Source organism: Pelodiscus sinensis, chromosome 11 (assembly GCF_052426305.1).
Source record: "Pelodiscus sinensis isolate ZL-2025 chromosome 11, ASM5242630v1, whole genome shotgun sequence".
In the NCBI taxonomy this organism is placed as follows: Eukaryota; Metazoa; Chordata; order Testudines; family Trionychidae; genus Pelodiscus; species Pelodiscus sinensis.
Genome location: NC_143062.1, coordinates 28588396 through 28610665, shown reverse-complemented (window position 1 = coordinate 28610665; position 22270 = coordinate 28588396). Strand labels below are relative to the sequence as shown.

Here is a 22270-nt window from a genome sequence, read left to right as displayed (position 1 = left end):
TATGGAGCTTACTTAAGAGGACCCTGTCAAGATAAAATCATATTCATTTCCATGCATATGATTCCAGGAGCATCTTTGATGGCTAGAAAGGAAAGATTTTAAAAATGCCATTGGCTCATTGGCCTTTCAGCCTTGTGTTTGCATTGTCCACTTCTCTCAGCTCAGATGATGGAAATCAAAGCTTCACTTGCGTGTAGCACGTACCGTTGGCTTTGGGTTGTCACTGACACAGCCCAGGTGGCAGACATGGTGGGGGAATGTTTATTCAGTTAAAGCAACTGGTTCTGCTGGAAGCTTTTGTCAGAGAAAAAAGGGAAATGTTTTTGTGGGTGTCAGTTTTGCAATAGTTCATGCATAACAATCCAAAATTCGGGGCTGAATTTCAGATGGCAGTGTCTATTTAACATACAATATCTGTCTTATTACACCCCCCTCTGTCTAATGCATATTTCAGAGCTTTCCCCAAGAGCTCTGTATTAAGGAGGATTATGACATCAGGAAGTCTAAAAGTACCTGAACTGCAGATGTGATAAATTCAGCAGGGCAATACGTGCCTTGAATTCTTGCTCACCTTTCCATTGGCAAACAGCTGCCAGGACTGCATCCCCTGGGATAGCCAAAGAGTACAGCCAGTTTGATGAGCTTAACCAGCCATTGGATGTCACTTTGGCTCCACACTAATTCAAGGGAAACAGCATTTATCTGGCAGCCAGGCAGCCAGCTCTGCAGCAGCAGAGAGTTTAATTATCGAAGGTTCAAGCAGATTCTGCTCTCTTTATCTCCGACCAGCTGCTGGGTAGAAAAGACCTTTCTGCACTGCCCACGACTTTGTGCAACTCTTGCAAGTTCTCTTGCTCACGTGAAATGAGTCTAAGCCAGTTTGCCCTTTTCCTACAGCAGCTGCCGGCTGTTGCAAACAGAAAGTGAGAAGATGAAACGACAGGCAAGAAGAAGCCAGCCTGGAAGAGAAGAGGAAGCCCCAGTGGCAGGGACTTTCTCAGAGAAAGCAACAGCCAGGAATGAAAATATTGGGCTGATCTCAGCTGATGCTTCAGTACTACAGTGATGCATATATTAAAAATGGACAGAGAGAGAGACTTATTTAATATCTATATACAGCATCACTGACTTAAATCCAGTCCAGATAGGTTGTGCCTGAAAGTTGTCGCTGTCAGATGGCAGATTGGTGGCCAACGTGAGATGAACTGGTGGCTCTTAGCCCAGTTCTCAGTGGAAAAGTGTCTGTAGCACACAAAGCATCACAGCTTGGCCCTCTTCCAGCAAGTCTCTCCAGGCAGCCCCTGGATTGAATGGCCCATGGAGACCAAGCCTCTCTTCTGAATCCTAGCATGCTCTCTTGCAAACAAGGCAAAGGCTCCTTGTCAGGACCAAGAGAAGCCTGCACTTGGAGCCGCATGTCCTGTTTATGTACTGTAGAGAAATGACAGTGGTCAGCAAATAGCCAGGGACTGCTCCAGAGAAATAAAGGCAAAAATGGTGGTAGACTTCCAGCGCCCATCCACAAACAAGCAACACTCACTTGAGATGCAAAAAACAGATGCCAGTCTCAGCAGAATGTGTAGATTTTGAAAATAGTAACCCACGTCTTGCTGGGTTCCCAAGAATAAATTCCCCCTATGACTCAAATACCCCTCTGAGTTTCATAGGGCTCCTCCTAATTGGTGTCCCTCTTCATAGGATGCAGATGGTCTTCTGGAGTCCTCTCTTCTGGCCTGTTGACTTTCAAGGTTAGAGTGGAAAAAAAATGCTGGTAATCTCTCAAACTCTGCTCACAACCCAAGCTCTGCCCGTGCATGAGATCAAAATGAGGTACCCCTTGCAATAGATTTTTTCATATCTCTGTCACATGAGCCCTCCTCTTCTTTCTGGACTGTTTTGATTGGCATTGAAATAGGTAATAATGTTACCAATTAAGGGTATGTCTACACTACCACCCTAGTACGAACTAGGGTGGTAATGTAGTCAACCGGAGTTGCAAATGAAGCCCGGGATTTGAATTTCCCGGGCTTCATTTGCATGTTGCCGGGCGCCGCCATTTTTAAATGTCCGCTAGTTCGGACTCCGTGCCCCGCGGCTACACGCGGCACGAACTAGGTAGTTCAGACTAGGCTTCCTATTCTGAACTACTGTTACTCCTCGTTGAACGTACCACATGTAGTTCGTGCCGCGTGTAGCCGCGGGGCACGGAGTCCAAACTAGCGGACATTTAAAAATGGCGGCACCCGGCAACATGCAAATGAAGCCCGGGAAATTCAAATCCCGGGCTTCATTTGCAACTCCGGTTGACTACATTACCACCCTAGTTCGAACTAGGGTGGTAGTGTAGACATATCCTCAACTATAATCACTGGACTTCAGAGTCAATATGCCAGCAATACAAACAAGGAAGTCTGCATTGCTCTCAGAGCTACAGCTTCAGGCTCTCTGCAAACTCAGGTACACATCATTTCTTTGGTTACGCTCATGTCAGATTTCTCTCTTCAGATATAAAAGGTAGAGATTTGAATTTTTTTCCCAAAGGAAAACTTAAATTCTGGAGCACACAATCACTGCCTCCAATAATGGACCATCTTCCTGAATCACTGTGAACAAGCCCACTTCAGCCCTTACTTGTTTCTCAGTAATGCCTGCTCTGTAGCTGAATGATCAGTGAGGAGTACTGTTACTGTATGGAAGCCTGGCAAAGTTTAAGGACCCCTGTTAATTCTCCCTATTCCCCAAACCACTTCTATGGAAGACTGGACATTCCTTCCCCACAGAAACTTTCTCCACTATTGTCAGTCAAAGCCAAAGGAGGTCACTGCAGTGACAAGAAATCTTTTCAAGGAACTGGACCAAGTACACCATCAGTAGTTCCCAGGTATTTGCACATGGCCCCTTTAAGAGCAAATCCTCTCTATGTTCCTGTGTGCAGGAACTGGTTCTGAGAAGAAGCGGTGACCAGATGTGCAGAGTGCAGGGCTATGTCTACACTCGCGGCTTCTTGCACTAGTAATATGCAAATGAGGCTAAGCGTGGAATATCGCTGAGCCTCATTTGCATATCTAATGAGCCACCGTTTTTTTCAGAAGAGGCTCTTGCACAAGAAGGAGCGTCTACACTGCCCCTTCTTGCACAAGAAAAACCCTCTTGCGCAATGTCATTACACCTATTACTTTTCGGGAAGAACGGTATTGCACAAGAGGGTTTTTCTTGCGCAAGAAGGGGCAGTGTAGACGCTCCTTCTTGCGCAAGAGCCTCTTCTGAAAAAAATGGTGGCTCATTAGATATGCAAATGAGGCTCAGCAATATTCCATGCTCAGCCTCATTTGCATATTACTTGCGCAAGAAGCCGCGAGTGTAGACATAGCCCAGGAGTTCCAGGGGCACAGTAGCAGAGACCTGGAAGCTCAGTGCCTCCTACTGAGGCAGACCCTGAATTGCCCCAGAACCCTTCTAGAAGCCATCACTGGCTAACGAGGAACATTATTAGAATGCATGGCCCATTACCAGCTTGGCAGCCTTTGTACCCTTTGCAGCTTCCAGCCCCTGTTTGGCCAGGAAGTGTAAGGTATCTAGATTGGCTCTGGAAGCCACATTATCTAGTGCAATCGGATGGAAACAAAAGCACTCACCTGGATGCATTGGTTGATGCAGCACCCATAGAACTGTGTGCAAATACGAACAATCTCACCCCTTGGCATCATTACTACCACCACTTCCAGTGAACTCTGGATACACACTGCCTGTGGCTCCAGCTTGATGAGGAACAGATGCTGGAAAATCAGGGCAGATGCCCTAGAGGAGGTCAGATTCAAGCCTTGATCTTGGGTCCCCAGAAGCAGTGTACCAAGGCTGTCAGCAGGCAGCTGGGCTAGTCTGGCTGGTTTTAGTTTTTGTCAACAAATGAACAAAAGTGCTTATTTAATGCTGTCTCTCTGGGGTTCTCCCAGCTCCCTTATCTCCAGACCTGTCAGTTTAGTCACAGCATTTCCAATGGCATCCTGATTAGGCCAGTTTCCCCTCTCCTCTCCCCCATGGCTATCACTTTCATTAACAGCGAGGGGGTGATAATGGGGAAGGATGATCAAAGCTGATGGTATTAGCACAGGGGATTAACCGTATTTATATTTCTGATCAAGTGCACTCTGTGTGGAGAGGGGACTGCTTCAATCAGCCATCTCTGGCTGAGAGTTACTGCAGCGCTGCTGCTGCCTCAATAGCTTCTTGCTATTCAGCTGTGGCTCCGACTCTAGGAAACAAGTGCAGCCAGTTGGCTAGCCCAGTTGCTCATTGGCCAAGACAGATGTTCTATCAGCTAGATACAGTCTAGGAACTGAAAAATCCTTGCTTCTAACTCTGACCCTAGGTTACAGGCCTGAGTCAATGGAAGGTGAGTTATCTGTAGAGTCCTGCAAAAATCCGTGGCTATCTGCTTTCTATCCATGTGTATCTGCATCCGTGGATATGGATCGGGATATCCACAGCTCATTTTTATGGATGAGGATGCAAATTTTGTCTCTAAAACCCTGCCAATGTGTGGTTTTCCGCTTTATATCCGTGGGCATCCACATCCACAGATGTGGATGCAGATAACCGCAGATCGTTTTTGCAGATGCAGATACCAACGTTGCATCCACGCAGGGCTCTCGTTATCTGTAGGCAGCAGAAGGAATAGCCTCTCTCAATTCTGCGCAGGGATTTTGCAGCATTCAAAGCTGGGGCAGCCTGGGAAAAATCCATCCCAGGTTTTACACATAGGACAGGAGGCTTTCATTCTGTGCAGACATCCGAAGAGAATAAATGTGTTTAATAAAGCCATGAGGTGCAGCGTATTGATTCAGCCTGGTACCCATCAGCAGGCTGAGCTTGGCTTGGGAGGGACAGACAGGGAAGAGGGAACAGTTTACTTTGGTCACTTATAGCCCCACATCAAACACTCAGCTGATTGAGAAACAGAGGTGTCACGTACTAGGGGCTGAAAACCACTATATTAGGGAGCTGCAAAGGGGCAATGACTTCTAGCACAGGATTTATTAGTGAGTGGGGGGTTGGTGTGGCACAGTCTTTTGTGACACTGATGTGCTTCCAGCACAATAGTAAGTGTGGAGAGGGTAAAATCCCACAAGGAGCAACTTTAAGGGGTGTCGGGGACAGTATCTATGGCTATTCACCATGGAGCAGCATTGGGCTAGGTCACAAAATTGCATCTCAGTAAAACACACAGAGGTGCTTGCAGAAGCTGGGGAAAAACTTATCACAACCTTTTCCACCCATTTATCAAAGTGCCCGCAGTCCCCCTTGAAAGCGGGTGACACAACAATCAATGTGGAGCCAAGGAAGTTAATCCGTATCCAGAACATTTTAATAAATAAAAACTTTGCAAAACAAAAAAATCAATGTGTCCCCATTGGCTCTAAGCTTTTCTAACAGTCTTAACTCTGTTTGACTAGTAATAAAAGTTTCTGATGGGTTTAGTTTGCAGCACTGAGCCTTGTACCACATGGACCACAAAACGCTCATAGAAAGGGAATTTCTGAGACCTGCCATGAACTCCTCTTATTAATTATTATTATTATACAATAAGGAACCTTAAACAAAGCCCTGTTTATTTGCGTGTAATTTAAGGTCATTGCTTCCTTTGTGGAGAGTCAGAATGATCTGCAATCGGCTGCATATTAACAATTGCTTTTTCCCTTGTGGTGCATCTCTCTCTCCTTCTCCTCTGTGCAATATGATGTCGTAAGGGCTTATTTATATCATCATAATCGGTTGCCATGGAGATGATCATAATGTCACAAGTGCAGGACAGGGAGCTGTGGATGGAGAGAGAGTAGCAAAGGGTTGCAGAAGTGTGGACTCCTGCTTAAATGCATGTTTGCACCAATACATTTGCACAGCTGCATACACATGCCGTAAATCATACATACCTGTGCACCATAGGCACACCTATTCACACCCCACAAACGCAGTAATATGTGCACACACATCCACATGCATACACATTGATGCTCACACACAGACATACTCCTGTATGCACATAGGGCACACATTCTGTACATGCTTACAACAGGCAGGCAATAGTGATGCCTCTGCTGAGGTCTCCAGAGATGGCAGACACCCCAAGGCTCACAGCTCCCCATTTTCTATGGATACACGAGAGCAGATGCTACCTTTCCTCCTTCCCATCTGGGTAGGCTTCCATGCACCAGGCCTGCAGACTCCTACCCAGGGCACAACGCACATCAGCTACAGTACAGTGGGCCCTGTCCTGCAAGGCAGTAGACTTTCTCATTGACCAATTTCCTAGCATGCCTTTGTCACACGTGGATCATAGATCTGGACCATTGGGGCCTGCTTGTAACCTGGGGCAAATAGCAGGGGGTGGCAGGCATTTCTGCTGGACTCCCACCACTTCTGCTGGTGGCAGGCATGTCTGCTCTCAGCTAAATCACTAACATAGTCATCTCTCTTCAGATACCGCTGAAGATGTGGGAGAACTGATTGCTCCAGAGGCTCAGTAATGGGTATGCAGCCTTTCACCCCGAGTAGGGCCCTCGTTCACAAAGATGCTGGGTCAGTGTCCACTGCCCATTGTTACCGTCTGGCGGGCTGTTCAGTAACCAGCATGAGATGAGAAGCTGGTCTCAGTCCAGTGGAGGAGGGTCGCTGTCCTGAGTGGCAGTCTCAGCAGGGGCCCAAGGAAGTGGTTCGGCCTAGGAGACAGAACGCAGCCAGACAGCTCAACCTCCCAGGACACGTTGGGGAGGCAACCCTGGGAGAGGCTGCCAGTGTGGAACTTGGCACCAGACCCCATTCAGCAATGAACAAGGAGTCGGGATGTAAAAAGGCAGTTAAATAGGGAACCGCGAATATAATGGAAAATCTCAGCGGTTACACGCGCTGCTGGCTCTGCAGTGTAAATCTTAAATGAGCTTTATTCTGCAGAGCCCACAGAGAAGCCTCCCCGGGAGTGGGGCTGGCAGGGGCTGCTCCCAGAGAGGAGGCTTCCTGGGGAGTGGAACCGGCAAGAGCTGGCAGCCCCATTCCAGGGGAGGAGGTTTTGATGCCACAGCAAGGTCAATTCCCTGGGTGCAGAGCTGGCAAGAGCTGCTGGCCCCGCTCCCAGGGTGCCAGCGTGTAACCTGCAGTGTGGGGGTCAGGCCAGACCCGCCACAGACACGTTGCTCGCTCCGGACAGCCAAAGCAACCCCTACCCGGAGGGGGCCCTGTGGGGCTGGTGCAGCCCTCTGCCCAGGGCGGGTGGGGAGCTGCTCCAGCCTCTGCATTAACCTGGGATGTTTAGAGTGATGCTTACCAATTAGCCGATTAACTGGTTAATCTTTCACATCCCTGATACAGAGTGGTTTGATCTCCAGGTCTGACTGGGGTGGGATGCAGGGAAGACTGAGAACAGGAGTGTGCAGTTAGCTTGTACTCTTGAGTGGCTGGGAGTGCTGTCAGACCTGCTGTGTGGTCCAAATAAATGTGTTACCTCTCTGTGTATATCATTCAAATGTAGGTATGCATAGGAGAGATCACAGAATGCACTGTAATTCATTAATGAAATTAACCAGGCGTCTTTTACCATCATGAAATTTCTTATGGATGTAAATCATCATCCAAATCATAATATACACAAAGTAATGGATTAAAGAAACCAGTAGAATTTTTTTTTTAATGTGACCAAAGTGCAGGAAGAAAAACAATTGTATTTAAGGTGAAGATCGCTTGTATTGTTAATAAATATTGAAGGGACTCCAAGCTTTTCACATTACCACTGTGTGATATGACAGCATATAATGGATTTCTCAACTGCCCAAAGCCATTGCAGACATAAATTCTTTTTAATATTCATGTGCGGTCTTTGAGAAAATAGATGTAAGCAGTTAATACTTTTCTATAGACAAAACAATGCAGTTTGTCAACACCAAATGTGTGTGTGACACAAAGAATCACAAAGCTCTTGGGCTTGCTCTTTGCAGTAATCAGAGAAGAGGAAGAATTCCCACCAATCAGAATGAGAGGCCTAGAGTGGAGGAGGAACTGTAGATGGGTGGGGTTTCGAGAATGGAACAAGTTTTTTACCAGACTGTGCTTTTGTTTTGATAAGCAGAGCACTGATTTAGTGAGAAGAAGTGTGCTTGTGGCAAAAGGAACTCTGGGTTGCTTTATAAACCTGTCACCAAGGCACCAGGAATGTATGGGGTACACAGCAAAAACAAGCTGCTCATTAAAGAATTTTAGTGCTCTTCAAGGTGGAAGGAAGCTTGCCCTATGGCTTTGGAGAGGAAAAGCTGTAGTGCAGGGGGAAGGAGGGAGAAGGATACCCAGACCTACTTCAGCAACATGGGTTTCTGTTAAGGGAACTGGATGTCCTGATAGCATAGGGATAGTCCTGAGATTCGGGGCTTTTTCTCATAAAAGTGCCTAGTGACAGGTTATCCCCTCCCCCCCCTCACTCCAAGTTGCCACCTGATACACTGGGATTCACTAAGCCCACCTGTTCCACCAGGCTGGGCTCCCTCATCTGTCCTGCCAAACCAGACCCTCCGGCCTTCTCCAGCACACACATAGTTAGGGACACACAACTGCAGAAAGACAGAGACACGGAAATCAGTACTGCATGGGAAGGCTTTCCACTAAGGAATTGTCTAGCATTCAAGTGCATACCCATACAGGGGTACATATCCCGACATTTCATTGTCTTACGGTGCCCCGAGATCCGCATAGCACAAACCAGTGGTGGGTAACAAGTGGCCTGCAGGCCAGAAGTCTTTCACCAGTTAGGCCCTGGTGGGCTACCAGCACTTTATTTACCTGTGCCTCCGCAGGTAAAGCTGCTTGAACCTCTCATTGGCTGAGGATCACCATTCCGAGCCAATGGGAACTGCATGAAGCAGCACAGCCTGGGACACTGCTTCCCGCAACTCCCATTGGCCAGGAAGAGCAATCCATGGCAAACAGGAGCCGTAAGCGGCCATACCTACAGAAGCTGAAGTAAGCAAAGCACAGTGACCAACCAGGGGTAACCCTGAAAAGTCACGTCTGGCTTATTGTCCATTCCTGGCCTCAACTCATGGAAGTTCACCTCCTCCCTCAATGTGGAGAAAGACATGCACAGCTTTTTGGGGCCCTCCTCCCCCATTATGAGTTATACCGAATGGGTTTGGTGAAAACAAAATAAGTTTATTAACTATAAAAGATAGATTGTAAATAAACACAAGAGATAGCAAACAGATTGACAGATTATTGAGCAAATCAAACAAACACTCAAACTAAGCTTAATACACTATAGAAACTGGCTACGGGTAGTAATTTCTCACCCTAAATGTTGTTTGAAGCACTACTTTCACAGACCAGAGACCTTTTCCATCTTCAGTTCTTTTGTCCCCAGTTCAGTTTTAGGTGTTTAGAACAGTCATCTTGGGTGGAGATTTAGTGAAGAAAAAACCAACAACCTTGGATATCTCACTCCCCAGCCTTAAATAGGATTTGCATATGGTGGGAATCTTTTGTTTCCCAGCTTGATCCCCACCCAAAGGTGAAAGTAAGCCAGTGTGTCCCACTGGTACAAGAGTGGCCAGCTGGGGGTGGGGGCGCTAGATCAGTGGTGGACAACCTGTGACTACATGTGGCCTACAAGATGTGTTGCTTACCATTGCCCACATGCAGGGTTGCCAGATTCCACGGGTTTCAATCATGTAGTTCTTTTCCTGCTGGTATTACTAAAAAGACACGCACATAAAGCAAGGGCACATGAAGTGAGGTGCATGCCGACTGTACATGATATTGACTAACAGAATCATGCACTCGCTCTGCATCCAATCAAAGCGCTGCTCCAGTTCGATCAGCACATTCCACAAATTCTAGGTACACAAGCACAGTTATCAGAACTACCCTATCCCAGGAGACTGTCTTGGTTAGGACAATCTGGCAACCCACTGAGATGAAGTAGGGCCATGCATGTGGCCCACTCACTAGTCTAGATTGCCCATCACTGCTCTAGATGCTGTCAGCCACCGTACACAGGTACGGTTCCTATGCCAGTGCTGGGCATGGGTGGCCTACCTTTCCGCTTCTGCTCCCTCCACCACCGAAGCTCAAACCACCACCACCCTTGACCCCCAGCCCCAGCACTGGTTAGCTGTGGAGAGAAGATCAAGTGGGCACCCACAGCCCCCAGGTTGGCATGGCCACAGCACACCAAGTTGCTCAGGTAGCTGGGCAGCACAGTGGTCGCCCACACCAGCACCGATGCTTGGGCAGCTGGGTAGTGCAGTTGCTGCCCCCACCAACTCTGGTACTTAGGCGGCCAGCCCTGGAATCTGGTGGCCAGGCAGTGCGGTGGCCACAGCCTCCGCCCTGAGTCCCTCCAACCCTCTGCCCTGAGCTCCCCACACCTTCTTCTCTGACTCCTGCACCTCCTTCCCCTGCCCTAAGCCCCCCACACCCACAACTCCTGCTCTGACTCCTGAGGCTCCCCACAACCCAGCTCCCTGCCGGAACTCACACACCCACATCCACCTCAACCCACTGCACTGAGTCCCCCACATTCCATCCCACACTTATAGGTACTCTCATTTTACAACCACTCCTACCCCAACTCCCTGCCCTGTGCCCACTAAGGGGAGGGCTGAGATACGACAGTACTATACAAAATTTAAGTTACTTTCACCTATGCCCCCAACTAGTAGAAAAATACTAGCAGTCCATGACAGTGTTCAGTACCAGGTGACAATATGACATGACCCTGCAATATGAAAGCAGTCAGGAGTTAGAGGTTGCTTGTAGCATCCTAAGAACCTTCTCAGGAAGGTGGGAGATTAGCTGCTTCAAACTCCTATTGTTCCCCATAATGGTTCATTAACTAACCCGCTAGACTGAATGTATTTTGTCTGGTGGGAGTTCCCCAGGTGTAAACATTTTTGTAATTGATACATAGTCAATATTTCTAACTTCAGATACAGAAATATACAAATAGGGTAATCTCATTCAGTAAATCACACCCTTTCTAATGATAACTTAGTTGGCCCATCTTGCATAAACCACATCTTAGGTATGCCAAAATTATAACAATATTTTTATGAAAAATAGTACCACAACCCCCACCCCCATCCCAATTTTTTACACTTGCTATCTGGTCACCCTAATTTCAGTATAGGGGGACTGTCTGCTGAAACTGCAATATTATTGCTTCCTATTTACAGTGCAGAGAACTCAGTCAAGATCAGGGCCCCATTGGACTGGATGCTGTAAAAATACATGCAAAGGCAAAAACCCCGAGCCTCAAGGAGCTTACATTCTGAGATGACAAGTGCCAGATGGTGAGGAGTCCCAGCACTGAAGTGCTCCATCCGCACCAGCACTGCCTGAGAGGACAATAGTCTTGGCAAGTTGACTGCCCATATCAAAAGTTACAGCCCCTCCACATTCTGATTATAGAGGTGCTATCACTGGGCCTGTGCCATGAAACCTCTTGGTGGGCAAAAACTGGGAAACCCCACTGCACAGCATGTGCAAGAAAAGCAACCTGACATCCCCTAGTCCCTATCAGCTGCAAAAGAAAGGACATTAGAGAGCCAGCAGCAGTCACTGAAGGGCAGTGAATGCCACGAAATACATGAGCAAGAAGAGTGCCCAGCCCTCTGACGGCTATTCTGTTCCCAGCACTCAGCTCTGTGCTCCTGTTTCCCCTTTTATAGCTGCTCTGTTACACCTGCAGGGGTTTTCTCTCTCTTTTTTACAGAGGAACAAGGGAAGCAGCAGCGTGAACAATCCTTGTTCCTTTGTGTGAGGTGTTTAAATGTAACACACAGTTGGAAAAAAAATAAAGCTAAGAGAAACAGGGAACACAGTTTAACTCTCAAAACCCGGGGTGGGGAGAAGGCTGGAGCATGGGGGAGGGAGGCTCAGGCAGAGAGGCTCCTGTCTTCCCCCATCTGGCTGGAGCACGCTTACTTGAGGGACCATGGGGAGGGGTGCGCTTGCACTCTTGCAGTCCACATTTACCAAAAAAGCAAATCCCACATCAATTCCTGTGTATGGGCCTGCGGTGCATCTCCAACTGCAAGAGATAGAATATGGAATTTCCCTAACCCTCCTCTCACCATAAGCATTATTTACAAGCTTAAATGCAAGCATCAGAAGAAATCCAGGACTCTCACTGGTTCATGTTGCTGTGATGTCTGTGGTTGTGTAGCTGGCCTAATGACTTGCTTGGCACATACGGTGCCTCTGAAAATGGACAGGCAAAAGCCATACACACGGATGCCTTTCAGAGACCTTTTCTGAGCAGCGGGCTAAGACAACACTGCACCTGACTCAGATCAGGATAGACAAGGTCTATCCTCAAGAGACTCCACTGACTTTGATCCAAACCAAAATACAGGGAAGAGATGGACACTACTCTGAATTTCATAGTTCACCCAAGCCCGAGCCTGCAAATGTGTTGCAAAGGTGCTTAACATCCCTCTTTTTGAGTGGGACTACTCATGTGAATAAGGATTCATGCATGCATAAGTTGCTACGAGATCAGATCTTAGTTTGAACCATCCATAGTACACCTGATATGCTCTGATTCTGGCAGGTCTGGATCCCTATAGCTAAAGGATGCAAAGGGAAAATCCTAAATGTCCCCATCTAACTAATTTTTGTGACTAGCAAAGTGGAGAAAAAAATTATTTACTTGCTGTGTGTTTGCATGTGTGCTAGGAGCCCCAGTTATCAACTAGGACTCCACCATGCCAGGTGATGTACAAGCAGAACAAAAGCTTGGGCCCAGCCCTGAAAAGCTTAGACAATAAAAACAACTGGGTTGGGAGAGGAAAGATGGTCAGGGGCACAAGCTTTGGGGCTTGGAGCTCTGGGTTCTCTGCTCTGCTTTAAGGTTATGATGTCACTTGGAACAAGGCAATTAATCCACCTGCCTCAGTTTCCCATCTGTAAAATGGGGGTAATGGCACTTGGCTTTCTTGTGAGGATAAATACACTAAATAATGTGCAGCACTTTGAGATCTTCTGATAAAAAGTGCTAAGAGCTGGGTGTCATGGTATTCTACTTAGAATCACTTTCTGTGTCTTCGCTAACCAAGGAAGTTGGGTCAGTTAGGCTAACTCAGCCCAACTGAATGCTGCTAGCCAGATTCATACCAGCTGAGTATAAAGCAATTATGTTTAGGTTTCCAATGGTGCAGAAAGGATTTTAGTTTTTCTTAAAACATTTATGGAACTATTTCCATAAACACTACGTTTTGTAAATCTCTATTTTGTTTTCCTAACAAAAACCTTGTAGCCAAAATGTTGTCTGTATCCTTTTAAATACATGGTCGTTTTATACCATGTACTTAGCAGCACGAAAGTGGGTCAGTTATATAGGTCACATCCTTTTTTAAAATTGAATAGATTCAGGAGAAGGTTGGGTGCAGGTACAAGGAGAGAGATTTTCCTGCAGCAAAGCAGATGTGTCTTTCTTTGAAAGGAAAAGAAAAAGTTTCACCTTTTAATTGTTGTCATTGAGTGGCGCATCGACTGAGCAGTTTGTTCAATATCTCTTTTACCACTAAGATTTTCTAATCAAAGTCTTTTCCTTCCTCATCCCAGCTCACCAGCCTCTGCCATTGATCTGAAATTGGCAAGGAAAGAGGAAAACTGGCCCCTGGAAAAGAGAACACAATTAACACCCAACTGGCTCCAATTCATGGGTGTCTTTCAACATCTCGCACCTCTTTGGGTGTACGCACTCTTTCTTTTATTTTTCCTTTTGTGCTCCCAAGTTTTCTTTAAGAAAAGTCTTTGTCAGTAGCCCAGAGAGAAGATTAAAGCTTCCGTCAGAGGGAAACAGGTTGCTTTTGTGTCCGAGTCCTTAATCCACTTTATTAAAATGCTCCAAATCTTCTTCCAGAGAAGAGATCACAGGAAAGTTCCCCCGTCACCTCTGGCATACAATTCTTTGGATACCTGAATGTCATTAGAGGCTGCCAAAAATAAAATAAAAGGAAAGGGGGACTGGATGGCTCAGAAGGTTAGTAAAAATGGGCTACAGGGCCTTTCACGTCTATGTCCCTCACTCCAAGCTGGAAGTTGACTGAAGCAGTAACCACCTGAAAGTTGTTTGTGTCAATTGAGCTGGTGGGTATGTCTACACTAGAAAGACCACAGGAGCACAGCTGCAGGGCTGGAGCGAAGATACTTACTGCATCTTACTTCTATCATGGTAGTAAATCCACCTCCATGAGAGATGGCAGCTTCTTCCATCAACCCAGTGCTCCCTCCATTGCGAATTAGATTGGCTTAACTATGTGGGGGAGGGGGGGGGTTCACACCCCTGAGTTATGTAGCTTGGTCAACTTAAGACTCAGATGTAGACCAGCACCCAGTCTCCTTTAACATTGTGATTGAACATACACAGCCCTTGCCTCCACAGAGCAGGCCTCTCCTGAGCAGGCCTGAGGCTTAAAGAAGCTCTCACTCTCTAGGGCTGTCAGGCTGGTGCCTCTTTTGCCATCTCTTTGTGGAATGTGATTATGAAAAAAGAACCCAAGTAACAAAAAGGTGCACAATGCCTGTGGGGAAGAGCAGCAAACCCCTCCTGGAAAGAAATCCAGATCTGGATCCAGACCACACATTGGGTCTATCACTGTTTCAGATATTGGCCTGCAAATTGGATCTTTGCCCAGGGACAGTTAATATGATCCTGTTCTTCCCTCCTGGAGTCATATTCCTCTAACTGATTGCTGACATCACAAATGGTTACCACGGAGATGATGTGATGTCACACAGAGTCTTCTGGCCAAAGGTGGGCTAACGACGGGGAGGAGCAGATGGATTTTTGGATGATTCCTTTTTTATCATAATGTCTTCATGGAGAAAAAGTGAAGGGAGAGAAATGCCAAATAGTGGAGCTTGAGGTGACTCTGAACCAAAAGGCTGCCCAATTCTGGGGCAAATCACATCTGAGTTTCTCAGTTCAGGCCTCTCTGGCCCTCATTTTCAGGTCTGGTTGTTCTATGTTTGGTGCAGGACAAAGATAATTTTCTGCCACTTTTGCAATCTCCCATCACCTGAGGCTGGAAATAGCCCCATATGCAAGTTAGCAAAGTCTAAAATAGCTGGAGCCAAGCGACCACCTCCACCTGTCCTACTGCCTCCTCCTAATCACTTACCCAGCACAGCTTGTGCACTGGGGTCTTCCAGAGGGCTCCCCCACAACCAATGAAATGGCATGTTGGCCCCTTTTCTCACTGGAGTAGCATGGGACAGTGCCAACTACCTGGTCCAATGAGTTATCCTGTCAAGAGGAAGTCTATTTGGCATTAATTGCAGATTATTTGATATTATATCCACCCCTAGATGAGGTGCTGAACCGCTCCATGTCCACTGTGGGTATGTCTGCACTGCAATAAAACATCCACAGCTGGCCCATGTCCACTGACAGGCTCACAGAGAATGTGCTACAGGCCTATAAAAGGCAGTGGAGATGATTAGGCTCCCAGACGGAAGACTCCAGATGTCTACACTGCAATTTTATAGCCCCACAGCTCCAGCCCAAGTCAGTGAGCACAGGCCAGATGCAGAGATACCTTATGCATTCTTATAATGAAAGTAGCTATGTAACTTCCATAACTTTATTTTTCTCTGTACTGCATCATTACATTTCTAAAACAGCCATCTGTCCACAGGGGCCGAGAGGATGTATGCTATTACAGAGCAGACACACACACTCAGCATGCTCTCTTGGGGGACCTTTACTTTCGTTCTTTCTTGTATTGCTGATTCCCTTAATCTAAAATAAGACATCCAGTCTGAAAGCATATGGCTGAGCTTTGAATATGTAAAACATAACAAGAATCCCGATGACAAGGAAGGGAGAAGCAGCAATGAAGAGGCCTCCGAGCTAAGACAGAAGAAAAGTAAATGAGAGAACACGGTATCATGTTAGCATCAGCTCTGCCCCACGAAAGGCAAGATTTGTTAAAAATTTAAAGGTGCAGGGCAGAGAAACTGAAATTGTTATTGCTACATACTCCACAATGTACACAACAGATTGACTTTCCAGTGTCCAGTTAACCCTCCTGGAATAAGAGTACCAAAGTAATTTGCTTTTAAAGTGTGTGTAACTGTGGTCATAAAAATGAAGCTGTAAATATGGCATTTATTGTTATTTGTATTGTGGTAGCACGTAAAGGCTTCATTCAGGATTGGTTCCCCATTGTGCCAGTCCCTGCATGAAAGAACGAACAATCAAAGAGAGATATTTTTAAATGGGACATGTGCTCCTACATTTCTTAAGCACACTGCAAAAAAGAATCTCCCCTTAAATAGACAAGACAGACAAAGGGTGGGAGAAAGCTAACACTATTATTCACATTGACTGAGACAATGAAAGATTAAGTAACTTGCCCAAGGTCACACAGAAAGTCTGTGGCAGAGCCAGGATTTGAACCCAGGTCCCAAAGCATTCCCTTAATCACAAAATCCTCTTTGTTTACAGCAAACAGGTTTCTGTGTTTTGAATTAGCTAGAGTGCCATGTAGAAGTCTAACCTTAGTGTCCCACATTCTTTTATTCTCTCAAAAAGGCCTCTATTGCACGGTTGCTCTCTTTTAGTGTCTATTTTAAAGCTTTTTAAAGTTGCCTTTGTGCTTGGAGATCCACCCCATGCTTCTTTCTGCTCCATCCACCTTCCCAGCAAACTCCACAGTGAGGGCACCGCTGGCAGGTTTGTCAGTGATACGTGAAGCAGGACAGAATCCGGTTCACTCTGCTGCAGCTGGTCTGGCTCAGCAGTTCTCACAACAGAGTCAGCTTGATTTTATCAGGGAACTGAGCAGATACAACTGGATAGACAGATGCAGGAAGCAACCAGTAGCTGGACCAGGGGGCCAGTTTGCGTGGCTGGATGTTTGGATGGCTTTTTGAACAGACACTCCTTCCTGGGGAAGATGAGAAAATGTGAGGGATGGAGAAATACCGTGATGGGAGGTCTCAGTGGGGCATGTTGGTCCCAATGATCCACCATCCACTCTGCAATTTATTTCTTGTGCTGAATGCATTTGCTGGTTTGAATGACAACTGGGTGGCATTTCTGCAATGAATCCTCTGGAAGGGAGATGATTTGACAGGTAGCTGGCCCCATATTTATTACCCCGTGTTTCTGTTTAGGAGTGGAAGGGCTGCCAACCAGCTCCCCTGTGAGGCCATTTCAATTTGCAGCAGCAGATACCGGCTTATTAACCAAGGGTCTTCTCCTGACATGTGAAACCAGCACAGAGACAAAATACAGCCTCAGACTGTCCTAACAAGCAATCTCTACATAATAAATATGCAACAGCAAGAGAAAGTATTTCTTTGCCAGTGACACCCTTATAATGAGTGGATGGTTCAACAAGTCTGTTACACAGCTGCTTTCCCCCTCTTTGCAAATATTGAGATTTATGGCAGTAGCAGAAAAGGAAAAATCAGGAAAATGGGGTCAGGAAGAACCAGAAGGAATCATGGATCCCACCCCATCCCTGCTCTTGGCTCTTTGGATACCTTGCCGCATCAATTGTGGCACTAAATGAACAGCTTTGGCACCTGGATAGCACTAGCCTCCATGGCTGAAATGACAGGCTGCAAAGGAAGGAATCATCTGTTCTTCCAGTCTGCTAATGTGAGAGCCTCTTGTCCAGAGCTCTTGAGTTCTCATCATCTGGTAGCAATTGCCCAGCACTCCTGAGGAGGAGGAAGCGAGAAGAGAGGCTGTAGCAGATTGGTTTTGCAAGGAAGCACCAGCATAGGTGAAGATCTGTTCCATTCCCGCTTCCAAATGATGGGCCAAATCCCAAGGTCCTTATGCTCTCTGTGCATATATCCATCGCATTCCACATGTCTGCTGCTGCTTATTTATAGATATAAAAGAGAAACACCATCAGGCCTCTGCAGGGGTGGGGAGGTGAACTGGGATCCCTCATAACAAGGAGAAGTGGAAAGACAAGAAAACACCATGCACATTCCAGCAGCAGAACCCTCCCAATGACCCCAGGTCTTCAACAGCAAAGATCCATAGAGACACTGCCCCTTGAAATGCTGGTAATGGCCAAATAATGCGCCTATGTAAAAACGGCACCTTCTGAGCATATTGATCCCCTTGTCTTCCTCCCAGGACCTTGAGTCACACTTGCTGACTTTACTGACTTTTCATATGCAGAGTAGATCCCTCCTAGCTCTAGGAGAGGAATCTGGCTTCTATTCCATCTCATGCATCATGAGCAAAAGATTCCAGCTGAAGAATCTGCATAACCTGTGATGCAATAGAGCACGGCCTGATTTTCTGATTGTATAATAGCATTGGAGTTATATCCAGCTAACCCCTCTCACTATAGTACCTAGGTGTCGCAAACTGAGCAATTTCAATTTGTCAGTCCCTGGGGTAACATAAATAGGGAATTGTCTAGAGTCCTCTGCTGGGTCACTCGCCTGACTCACTGCTGCACTTTGAAGTCTTTGAACAAGGAACATCTGGCCACGGGGGCCCGGAAGAGGATGCTCTGGGAAGGTGAAGGTCTTGCTACTGAGGTCACACAGATGCAGACATCAGCAGAATACATGCTTTGCACTTTCCTTATTTATCCAAAAAGCTATTTTTGTTCATTAAAACCTAGTTACTAGCTGCGTCTCCCCAATAACCTGGAGTGCTTGCTTGGTTAATTTAAGCAAGCAGAGCTTTGACGAAGTAATTTTACTGTCCTCAGGGATCTGCCAGCTTATGCCGGTCTTCACTATTTCAGATGAAATTGAGTTAATTTTCGCTGAAATTGCTTCTTAGCAGACAAACACATTCCCCATCATTGTGAGCTTATGCCACTGCAGCTCTATTATTCTTTAATTTACACACCCCAGCAGCGAGGGATTAATGCCTGAGACATATAAAAGGCTACAGTGTGGAGAGGGGAAGGAGAGGAGAGAGGGAGAGTGGAGCTCCGTGGGGAATAGGTAATGGTGTTTTAGTTTTATAGTCAAAACATTTAAAGTTTGGCATTAATACAAAGTCAACTCTTGTCCTTTTACTCAGGAAATTCAACACCCAAGTTCTCAGGGCAGCAAACTCGGAGTGACTCAGCTTCATCGGAGCTTGCATAACACCCCTGCTGGATTGATGGGCTAAGAAGGCAATAAACTGCTCTGAATCCAGGAATTAACTGACAGAGAACCAGGGTGGCATGAAACAGAACTGAACCAAGTGGCTACATTCTTTGACAATATCATCCTTGCAAGTCCTGGCTTCAAACAGAAGTCTCCTGCTAAGAGGTTGCTAGTGAAGCTGCAGGGAGATTTCTCCAGTGCTCCAATACTAGAATCATGGTGCCATAAGCATGCGGAGAGACCCTCAATTACTCCTAAAGCAACCCCACATGGATTCAAAGGGTATGTCTACACTGCTACCCTAGTTCAAACTAGGGTGGCAGTGTAGACATACCCAAAGACTGTCTAATCAGTCTGATACCTTTGCTCTCATATCATGCATGCATGTGTCAATGTCCCACTTGTTTCTCTGGTCAGCGTCCCTGTTAAGCTACCAGTGATATCTTAAGTTATTAATTGTATGTATTATTATTAATTATTATTATCATTTATTTGTATTACAGTAACACCGAGCAGTCCTGGTTACAGGCCAAGACCTCTCTGATCTATCACTGTACAAACATAGAACAAAAAGTCAACTCTTGCCTCAAATAACTTACCTGAGACAATCAACAGAAAAGACAGGGAAATACAAGGAAGCAGTAAAATGATACTCTCTAAACCAATGGTAGGCAACCTGTGGCCCATGGGCAGCATGTGGCCCATCGGGGTTCTATGTGTGGCCCATGAGACATTTTGTTTACTGTTGCCCATGTGCACGGTTGCCATATTCCACGTCGTTTTTTTCCTACTAGTCTTTCTAAAAAGACCCTCATGTAAAGCAAGGGCACATGAAGTGAGGTGCTGACTGCACACAACATTGACTGTGAGAGCCATGTCCTCCCTCTGCAGCCAATCAAAGCGCTGCTACAGTTGAATCAACACACGGCACACACAAGTGCAGTTAGTAAAACTCACCCTGCCCAAGAGATCATCTTGGTTACAACAACCTTGCATGGAGATGAAGGAGGACAACTCATGCAGCCCACTCACTAGTCCAGGTTGCCCATCACTTGTCTAAAGCAGTGGTGGGCAACCTTTTTTCAACCACGACCCCCCTATTTTATTGTACTCATGTTGCAACCCCCAAGGTAATTTGAGCAGCATGGAGCGGCACTTAGATCTGAACAGCCAGGGCTTATGCCCACGACTAGGGTGACCCCCCAGGAAGACATCTGCGACTCCCCTTTGGGGTCACAACCCACAGACTGAGCACCACTGGTCTAAACAGACAAGACAGATGCAGAATGGGAGAAGGGATGTTACTCACTTGCAGAGTGAACAATGTGATGATGCCAAATGCCATGTTAGATTCATGTTGGGGTTTTTTTTAGGTCCTAATCCAGGCACTGCTGATGACGGGTAAAAACAGGAACTAATGAATACAGAGCAACTACACTCTTCTTATTTATTAACTAAAAAAATAGTGTACAATACAACTAAACTTACAGATTTTACAATCTGTAACCATATCTATCAGCCCATCTTTCATATGTCTTTGATCTTCCATGGGAAGGATTGGGAACTCTGTCAGCTCCACAGGATTGAGGCAGTGTCAAGGAACACAACCTTCTACAGTAAAAGTCCCCACAGCCCTTCTCCCCACCATATTACTGCAGTGTTGGGGGTTACCGTTATCTTGTAAAATTCTTTCTTCGAGTATTGGCAAGCAGAATGTGCCAAGATAGGAATGGAGAGCAGCCGCCCGGGGCTTCGCTCATCACTCGCATGGAGGGGAAGACGAAGCAGTGAAAATGCATGTGTGCAGAGAGAAGGAAGATAAAATTGGAAAAACAGAGAGAGAGAGAGAGAGAGAGAGAAGAGGGGAGGGGAGAAAGCAGAAGAAAAACATTAATAGAAAACCAGTTCCGTTGAGATGAACAGTAAATATTGACGAGCACAGGATGCATTCAGCTGCTGACTTACAATGCTGGCTGGTATAAATTTATTCCAGGATTCTACCTGCATACCTACCTGTCTTGAAAACAATTGAGATTTAGCCTAAAAATGTATATTAAATAAATGGCCTATTAGCGCATGGCAGCACAGGGTAATAAGGCCAACTGCATGGGAGAAAAAGGATGTGTGGGCTCAGATGGAGTCTCTGAGAAGAAACCCTTGAAGATATTGGAACCAACATCCCTATGGCTTGTAATTCTGCTCCTTGTGAGAAGAGTGTGTAAATCTATTCATCCTCTGGTTTCAGCAGGACAAGATGCACTTAGGGCTTGGGGCCTGGGTGAGACCCCAAAGAACTCACTCTCAGGCTACATCTACACTGCAGCAGTTTTTTGGAAGAGGAAGGCAAATGGAGCACATATTTGCAAATCTCGTGCTCTCATTTGTATATTCTCTTCTGATCCTTTTTGCGGAAGAGGTTTTTGTGATAAAAAGCCCTGTGCAGACGGGGCCATTTGTTGGAAAAACCTTGTTTTGCTCAAGATCCCTTATTCCTCAAAAAATTAGGTTTACAGGATCTTGTGCAAAACAGGAGTTTTCCAACAAATGGCCCCATCTACACAGGGCTTTTTATCACAAAAACCTCTTCCGCAAAAAGGATCAGAAGAGAATATGCTAAGGAGAGCGCGAGATTTGCAAATGAGTGCTCTATTTGCCTTTCCTCTTCCGAAAAACTGCCTCAGTGTAGACGTAGCCTCAGAGCTACCCTGCTGCTGGTTTGCCTGAAAAATCATCCAGCCCTATTTTGGCTTTATTATCACTCCCATTAAACATCTCTCTCTGGACACAAAGGTGCTTGCACCATGTTTAAATGAGGCATTTTCAGACACTACAATTTATTCAAGTCAGCATGGTGCTGGGGCCAGGTGCCATCCAGGCAGTGCAAGAGGCAGGGGGTCTCTGTTTATCCACAACAGAAGGGGCTACATAGACAAGGAGAGAGCATGCTTCCTCAACAGAGCTCCATCAAACCTGCCTAGCAGTGGCCATCTCTGTGCGGGACAGCAGGGAGCATAGTCTCCATGACTAAGTCAGACTTTGGCTTTTGAGCCTGTCACTGATGCTTGTGAGGTGGATACCTGCCTATTAGTAACGGGACTGACCCATCCATTCATTTCGCCAAATAAGCCATCAAGCGTCGTCAAGG

At 46.3% G+C, this 22270-nt stretch overlaps 1 long non-coding RNA gene across 1 annotated transcript; it reads left to right on the top strand.

Moving 5' to 3' along the window:
- The first annotated feature begins 14793 nt into the window (after positions 1-14793).
- On the top strand, positions 14794-19786 carry LOC142831014 (uncharacterized). The gene is made up of 2 exons (XR_012906602.2): positions 14794-14909; positions 19055-19786. It is a non-coding gene; the product is annotated as an uncharacterized LOC142831014 (long non-coding RNA).
- The last annotated feature ends 2484 nt before the right edge of the window (positions 19787-22270 follow it).